The sequence below is a fragment of the Pseudophryne corroboree genome, chromosome 9 (assembly GCF_028390025.1).
Source record: "Pseudophryne corroboree isolate aPseCor3 chromosome 9, aPseCor3.hap2, whole genome shotgun sequence".
NCBI classification, from domain to species: Eukaryota; Metazoa; Chordata; class Amphibia; order Anura; family Myobatrachidae; genus Pseudophryne; species Pseudophryne corroboree.
Window position 1 is genome coordinate 393966458 of NC_086452.1, and position 7500 is coordinate 393973957.

General features: G+C 42.8%; 1 protein-coding gene and 1 non-coding gene across 4 annotated transcripts in view; both read right to left on the reverse strand.

The window, feature by feature from the left end:
- TASOR (transcription activation suppressor) overlaps positions 1-7500 on the reverse strand; it is a 364408-nt gene that overhangs the window by 147476 nt on the left and 209432 nt on the right. The window lies entirely within an intron of this gene.
- On the reverse strand, positions 3975-4089 carry LOC134959499 (U5 spliceosomal RNA). The gene has a single exon (XR_010187530.1). It is a non-coding gene; the product is annotated as a U5 spliceosomal RNA (small nuclear RNA).

Consider the following 7500-nt stretch of genomic DNA (forward strand, 5'->3'; position numbering starts at 1 on the left):
GCTGACATCCACATTCAATCATGTACACTACTGATGTAGTGTTACAATTTATAAAGTCCTTTATCTTGAACTCCTTCTTGCCGCCTGTATCCGTGAAGACTCTTCTGCTAGGGTGTACAAATTTGCACATAATACAATGTCCGCACTTGTACATCCCTTTGCATTTAGGATTCCGGTGGTTTCACTTTGTGGTTCTTTTAGCAGACTGGGTGCGAGTATTTCCTTTAAATTGTTAGATTTCCTGAATATGATCTCTGGTTTTTCTGGTAGTAGCTCCTTCAATATTGGATCCATCTTAAGGATATGCCAATGTTTGGAGAAATTTTTTTTAATTTTATGCTCCTCACAGTTGAATTTAGTTATGAATGGTGCTATTAACTTTTTGTTCTGATCTTTTGGTTTCGGGTGTAGAAGTAGTTCTCTGTCCAGTTTTTCACCTCGATCCATTGCTTCCTTTATAATGTGTTCAGGATAGCCCCTTTCTCTAAACCTGTCCGCATAAATGTTGGATTGGTCAAGGAATGTTTCGACGTTGGTGCAGTTTCTTCTAATTCTGTACATCTGAGAGTAGGGGATATTATTTTTCCATTGTTTAGTATGACCACTGTTGTAGTGCAGGTAGCTATTGGTGTCCACTGTTTTGATGAAATTTTTTGTGGTAACTGTTTCATTAGTATTGCTGAGTATTAAATCTAGGAATTCAACTTGTTCTTTGTTTGCTGTGCTGGTGAAGGTGAGATTGAAATCATTCTTTTGGATCTCCTCCATAAATCGATTAAAACTTGCTAGATCTCCATCCCAGATTAAAATAATGTCATCTATGTATCTCTTATAGAACCGGATATTTTCGATGAACCAAGGACTATCATAAATGTGGATTTGTTCCCACATTCCCATTAAAATATTTGCGTAACTAGGCGCGAAAACTGTCCCCATTGCGGTACCGCATACCTGTAGGTAAAATGTATCTCTGAATTTAAAATAATTATGCGTTAAAATGAAATCAATTAGTGTACATAGAAAGTCACAATGTTGCTGCGAATTGTTCGGGTCCGATACTAATTTCGCACGACAGGCCTCTATTCCGACAGGCCTCTATTCCCTTCTCATGGGTAATACTTGTGTAGAGGGACTGAACGTCAATAGTTGTCCACATGTATGTGTCTTTCCACTTGAAGTCTTTCAACAGACTCAGGACACTGGTGGTGTCCTTAAGATAAGAGGGTAAATTTTGTACATACGGTTTTAAAAAAAGGTCTACATATTCAGAAAGGTGTGCCGTTAGGGAATCTATGCCCGCGATGATAGGTCTTCCTGGTGGAGCATCCAATCTCTTGTGGATTTTAGGTAAATGATACATGATTGGTATCACCGGATTACTATTCATGAGGTATTGATACTCATCCTTAGTAATTAAATTCTTATGTAGGGCTGGTACCAATGTAGATCTTAATTCATTAATGAATCCCTCCGTTGGGTCTTTGGGTTGGGGTTTATAGGATGCCATATCTCCCAGCAGTCTTAATGCTTCCGTGATGTAGTCCTCTTTGTTTTGAATCACTAGACCACCACCTTTATCAGCTGGTCTAAGGATGATTGTATCATTATTTCTCAATTCCTTTAATGCGTGTTTTTCTTGATTTGTCAAGTTATATTTCTTTACTTTGAAATCACCAGTTTCGATTAGATCCTTTTTAACCAGATCATAAAAGATGTTGATATGCGATCCCTTGGATTCCAGCGGAAAAAATTTTGAGGGGGGTCTTAGTCCTGACTTTGAAGCGTTATAGTTGGTTAGGATAGCTGTGTCTTTCCTTGCAAAAATAGGATTTTGGTACTTACCAGGTAAATCCTTTTCTTTGAATCCATAGGGGGCACTGGAGTACTCTTGGGATATGGACGGGCGTAGCCGAACAAGGGCACTGAATATTTAAATTTAGGACCCTCCCCCCCCTCCATATCCCCGAGTACCTCAGTGTACGACCTCAGTGTTTTTTACTGAGCGAACAGGAACGATAGAGAGGTTGACAATGGAGAATACCTATAACATAACGGACAACACAATGTTGACCCATAACCTTACTGTCAACTAAACAGTTGACACCATAACCGATAGAACTTTATAATTTGAACCAATCGGTGAAAATGTGTTACCATAAGCTCCTTTGAGCTTAATATCAATGAAGTAAAACTTGTTACCCTAAGCTCCCTTGAGCTTAACACAACCCAGGTAAAACTGCTCTGGGTGGGCGTCCAGTGCCCCCTATGGATTCAAAGAAAAGGATTTACCTGGTAAGTACCAAAATCCTATTTTCTTTATCATCCACTAGGGGTCACTGGAGTACTCTTGGGACGTACCAAAGCTTCCCTCGTGGGCGGGAGAGCTGTTTGATACTTGTAACAGTAGGCAGCCCAAAGCTAAATGCTGATGGCGCCACCATTTATAACGTGTAAACGTGCACAAACATGGTGCACATGAAGGCTATATAGCCGCGTTTTAGACACTCCACGACCCACTGGGTCTGACATTCCCACAGAACCTGTGGCATGAGCTATTACTGACGTAGGCGATTGTAACTTAGCCTTAAAGTAAACCTGACTTGTAGTCATTATTATTACCCAACTGGATAATGTCTGCTAAGAAACTGGCTAACCCCAGTTGGCAGTATCATAGAGAACAAACAACGTATTTATATCACATACTGTTGACGTTCGGGACATATATAAAACGCGTAATGCGTGTACCACATTCAGAATTCTAGAATGTGCTGTCCACACAGGAACCCCTATTGGTATATTGATGTGAAGAATACGAAAGCGTGATTCGTCCGAAGATCTGCTTTGTCATGAGAAAACTCAAATACGGTGGCTTGGAATACAAGGCACCCAAATATGAAAACAAAACCCTTGCCGAAGCCAAGGCTATAAGAAAATTGTTTTCCAAAGTGAGAAACTTAATTCCCATTTGTTGAAAGGGTTCAAAATATGAAAACTGTAAGAAATCTGAACCCAACTTCAAGTCGCCTGGCGCTGTAGGTGGGATAAATAGAGTGTGAACTTTGATGACACCTTGTAGAAAGATGTGTACAGACGCCAATAGAGGCAAACGTCTTTGAAAATAAGTTTACCACACAGATACCTGCACTCTTCGTGCAGATCAACGCAGTTTTCCATCCCACCCCGTTTAACAGAATACGGGTTACTTGAAGGATGATGTTGGAAACTTCTGAGGTTTACAACCTATGTAAGCACACGAAATTTTGTAAAAATGAGCTGCCTTAAACGGCTTACTATTTCGTAACATGGTTAGTATAACCGATACTGTAATGCTCAATTTCTTAAGAGGGCGGTCTGCACCCTCACCCCGTCAACCGCAGCTGCGGTACCTAGATAATAGGTACATAGGTAACTATGGGTAAACTAACGTTCCCTGATGTAACAGGTTGGACGTATTATGAGCGGGCCAAGATCGTGTGCAAGTATTCCTTGAAAATTCGAGAAGCAAACTTCTCCGAAACCCATGAGCTACCACCAGTATGACTGTGACAACTGTCTTATGAGCCGTTTTGACAACAGAGAGAGCAGCGGAAACTGGTGGAGCCAGATACACGATGATGAATGACCACATGAATGTGAGAGACTCCACCGCCACTGCCCTTGTGATCTGTTTTGTACACATACTGAGCTTTTGTAATTGTGGCGAGATGCCATCATGTATACTTGAGGGTAACCCCCTTCTGTGGACTCACCTATGAAACACCTCTGGATTTAATGTCCAGTTTTCAGGATCCAAATTCTGACGGGTGAGATCCTCTGTCTAACAGATGTCCACTCACGTAATGATCTCTTGACATTTTCACATAATGGTGTTCTGAGCCATTGAGGATTTGAGTCACATGCCGCATTGCCATGCGGCTTCTTGGTTCTCACTGGTTGTTGTGTATGCAACTGCCGTTGCCTTGTTTGACTGCTTAAGGCCAGCGTGAGACAGGCATCAAACATTTACCTGAAACTCATGGTTGTTCCTCTCCACAGAAATCTTTAGTAAAAGGCGAAAGATTTATTCGTTCTGAAGAGAAAATAGAGTATATACCTGGTCAGACTGAAAGCGAATCATGTATTGCATTGTAAAATGCACAGAGTTCTAGGACCTTTATCGACAGCAATCTGTCGTGTTTTAGAACCTTTGTCGCTGATTTTAACTACAAATCCTGACCCTCTGCGACTGTCGTCCAGAGTATATGCACCCTTTTCCCTCTGTGGGAAACGCGAGTGAAGGGTGGTGAACTAAATTGAAAACACATCTTTATTCTTAATAGGTGAATACACCAATGTACCGCTAGTGTGCGTGTTTTGCACTAATTACTAGACGTACATTTGTTATTGCTGGTGTAGTAGGTAAAAGTCTTTGATTTACCGTATTTATCATCTTACCTAGGCATTGACATCGTTTAGACGGAATTAGATGCGATTGTTTTCGAACTTGATCTGCTACCGCAGTATACCTTAGTAGCGCAAGTTAGAGGAACTTTGTTGAGACAGAGTTCTTATGTGAGATGAGCTATCATCCCAACATCACTTTGGTAAATACCCAAAGCGATAAGCAACGGTAGATATGAAATGGTTAATGGTTGTGGCGATTTGCAAACGCTAGAACCTGTGATGAACATACCGGACTGGGTAAATACGCATTGTCAAGATCAAATGCAATTATGCAAATTTTGTGGCTCCAATAAGCAAATACTAACCGCAGAAAATCCATTTTCTACTGTAGTAAATGACTTTTGATATTGCGACAGAGCTGTTTGGTCTTGCTAAAACAGAGGTGAATAAATAACTCTGACTCTGTTGGCGTACTACTGCCTGGTTTATAAACCAGCAAAGACTAAATGACAACCTGCCAAACCGTTCGACAGAGGCAGTTTTGTACTTTAAGCTGTAAATAGCTGAGACATGTATGAGTTGAAGTCCTGAAACCTCGCAAATGTAACATGTAAAGACGCGCTTCCACAATTGTAAAAGAGGTCATTAAACCACTGGCTTGCTGACTGTAACGTCCTGTCGTTACAAGGCGTGACTGTTTCTTATAAAGGAATAAAACGCTGTTACAAGTATTGTATGCGCTAATGGCAGAATATCCTAAAGGGATAAAATGGCGTTACACATATATCAAATTTAGGAGCAAACAAGCTCTGGTCTTGTCGCACTTAACTAGCGACAATGAAAATAACCGGCGTTAGCAGAAGCTTTACAGATATACTTTGCAGCTTCTTTTAACAGTGATCGGCATGGTTCCATACATAGATTCTAGTGACCCAAATGTATCTGTGGTTTTTATAATGTTTTCCAAAACCCCGCACTATCTGAATGCTGGACTAATGTACACTTCTCACTTGTAGTTATCGGTGTGAGATTTGACATAGAATCGTGCATTAAATTATAAGACTAGTGAAATAAACACTCTGGTACCCAAAGGAAAATTGTCACTTTGGAAAGACTGTCTTTTGTTAGCGCTGGCGGAGTTATTCTGAGACTCCGATTACCGCTGTTTTAATTTGAATTGCCAATGTTAACATTTTTAGTCTGCACTAGAGCCTTATTTGCTATGTAGACAGACATCATAATAGGCAACAGACAGACACTTGCACGCCTTAATAACATTATTATATGGCATATATCTCTATATATATATTGCTGAACAGCATATTTATTAGGAAACTAAATTGTTCTTTATGTGAAAAGCAGTTCACATGGGCATGAAACCCGAACCAAATTCCTACTAACACCCCTGCGCCTTCTGGTGGCTTAACGATGTAGGGCAGGAATGTTCTAGAATTATCCTGAAGTAAAAATTCCCACTAACACCCCTGCGCCTCCTTGTGGATTAGAGGTGTATGGTCTAGAATTATAACTGGAAAACCAGCAATGATTAAAATGGCCGTCATGCCATGCTTTCACAGAAAATCAGTACAGTTTACCTGCTGCAGTTTTAATATATATAGGCTTAATAGCCTATTATACAGTTACTATGCTTATATACAGTTATAACCCAGTTGTAGGATACAGTAAAATATATGCATTTAGTCAAATAATATGAGCACTGCCTGCAGTGTATTTATTTTGCAACCTTAACCAAAAATAACAGAAAACTTGGTTAAACGTGCAATAGGTTATGCCACTGATAACCTATTGCCAGCCAAAGCCTCATATATATATTATATATATATACAAAGTGTTTACACATATAATCAGTTCATACTGATATTATAGACAGTTATGCCAGCAAAAGCTTTATTATATATTATATATATATATAAAACGTGCTGTATATCACAGTACACAGTGTACATTGTTTAAAGTGCTGCGCTGCTTGAACCCATGCAGCCTTTGCTGCTGCTATGGGTATTATTCCCCCTCCCCCCCCCCCCCCCCTGCATCCCCATGTTACCTGCAGCGTACGGGGATCGGGTGCAGGGAGAGCAGGAGAGCCTGTATCTAGCGCCGGGGAGCCGACCGGAAGCTCCTTCTTTCAGCAGTACACAGTCTCCCTGTGTCTGCGGTGTTTCACTGGGAGAGTGGCCGGCGTCCTTGAGTGACGTGCGGCCGCTCTTTAGTACACAGGAGAGTGTCGGCGGCGTGCCGGGCCATCCGAGCAGTGAGAGCGGCCGGCGTCTGAGTGACGTGCGGCCGCTCTGTTTAGATGAGCGCCCGGAGAGTGCGGCATAGCGGTGCCGCATCAGAGCAGTGAGAGCGCCCGGAGAGTGCGGCATAGCGGTGCCGCATCAGAGCAGTGAGAGCGGCCGGCGTCTGAGTGACGTGCGGCCGCTCTGCTTAGTTCAGCCAAGGAGTCGGCGCTGCGTAGTGGTGGCGGGCCCTCAGAGCAGTGAGAGCGGCCGGCGTCTGAGTGACGTGCGGCCGCTCTGCGCGTATAATGTAAGGAACCTTTCTCATTCTAACCACTATCAGGTGGAACTTCATTGCTTCAGCGGGACCCGTCAGCGGCGTGCTCAGCGGCGGCCAGCTCCCTGTACAGTTAACACTCACACAGCAGGGCGGCAGCGTGAGCTGACCGCCCTGACCCCCTCACCATACCTGTCGTACTTCTGTAAGCTCCGTCCAGATTGTGACGGGGCTTCCATCCTGGCTGTGACGGGGCTTCTTACTGTAAGCACCGTCCAGTTTTCAGCTCTCCTCCTGGCTGTGACGGGCTTGTAATCTCCGTCCAGTTGCAGTAGGAGACAGTCTGCCTGTGGCTGTGAGGGTGCTCTTTGTGAGGACCGACACGCCATGCGCTGCCTTGTAGCGCCTGTGGCTGTGAGGGTGCTCTTTGTGAGGACCGACACGCCATTCGCTGCCCATGCAGCGGCACTATCCCGGACCCATGTTTTTCCAGAAACTGGGAAGGGATGTGCTAAGTGTAAAAATAAAAAGTAAAAATTTAAAAATAAAAATCCAAGTGTGGATATACCACAAGCCTTGTTCGTGCTGTGAGCACCGAAA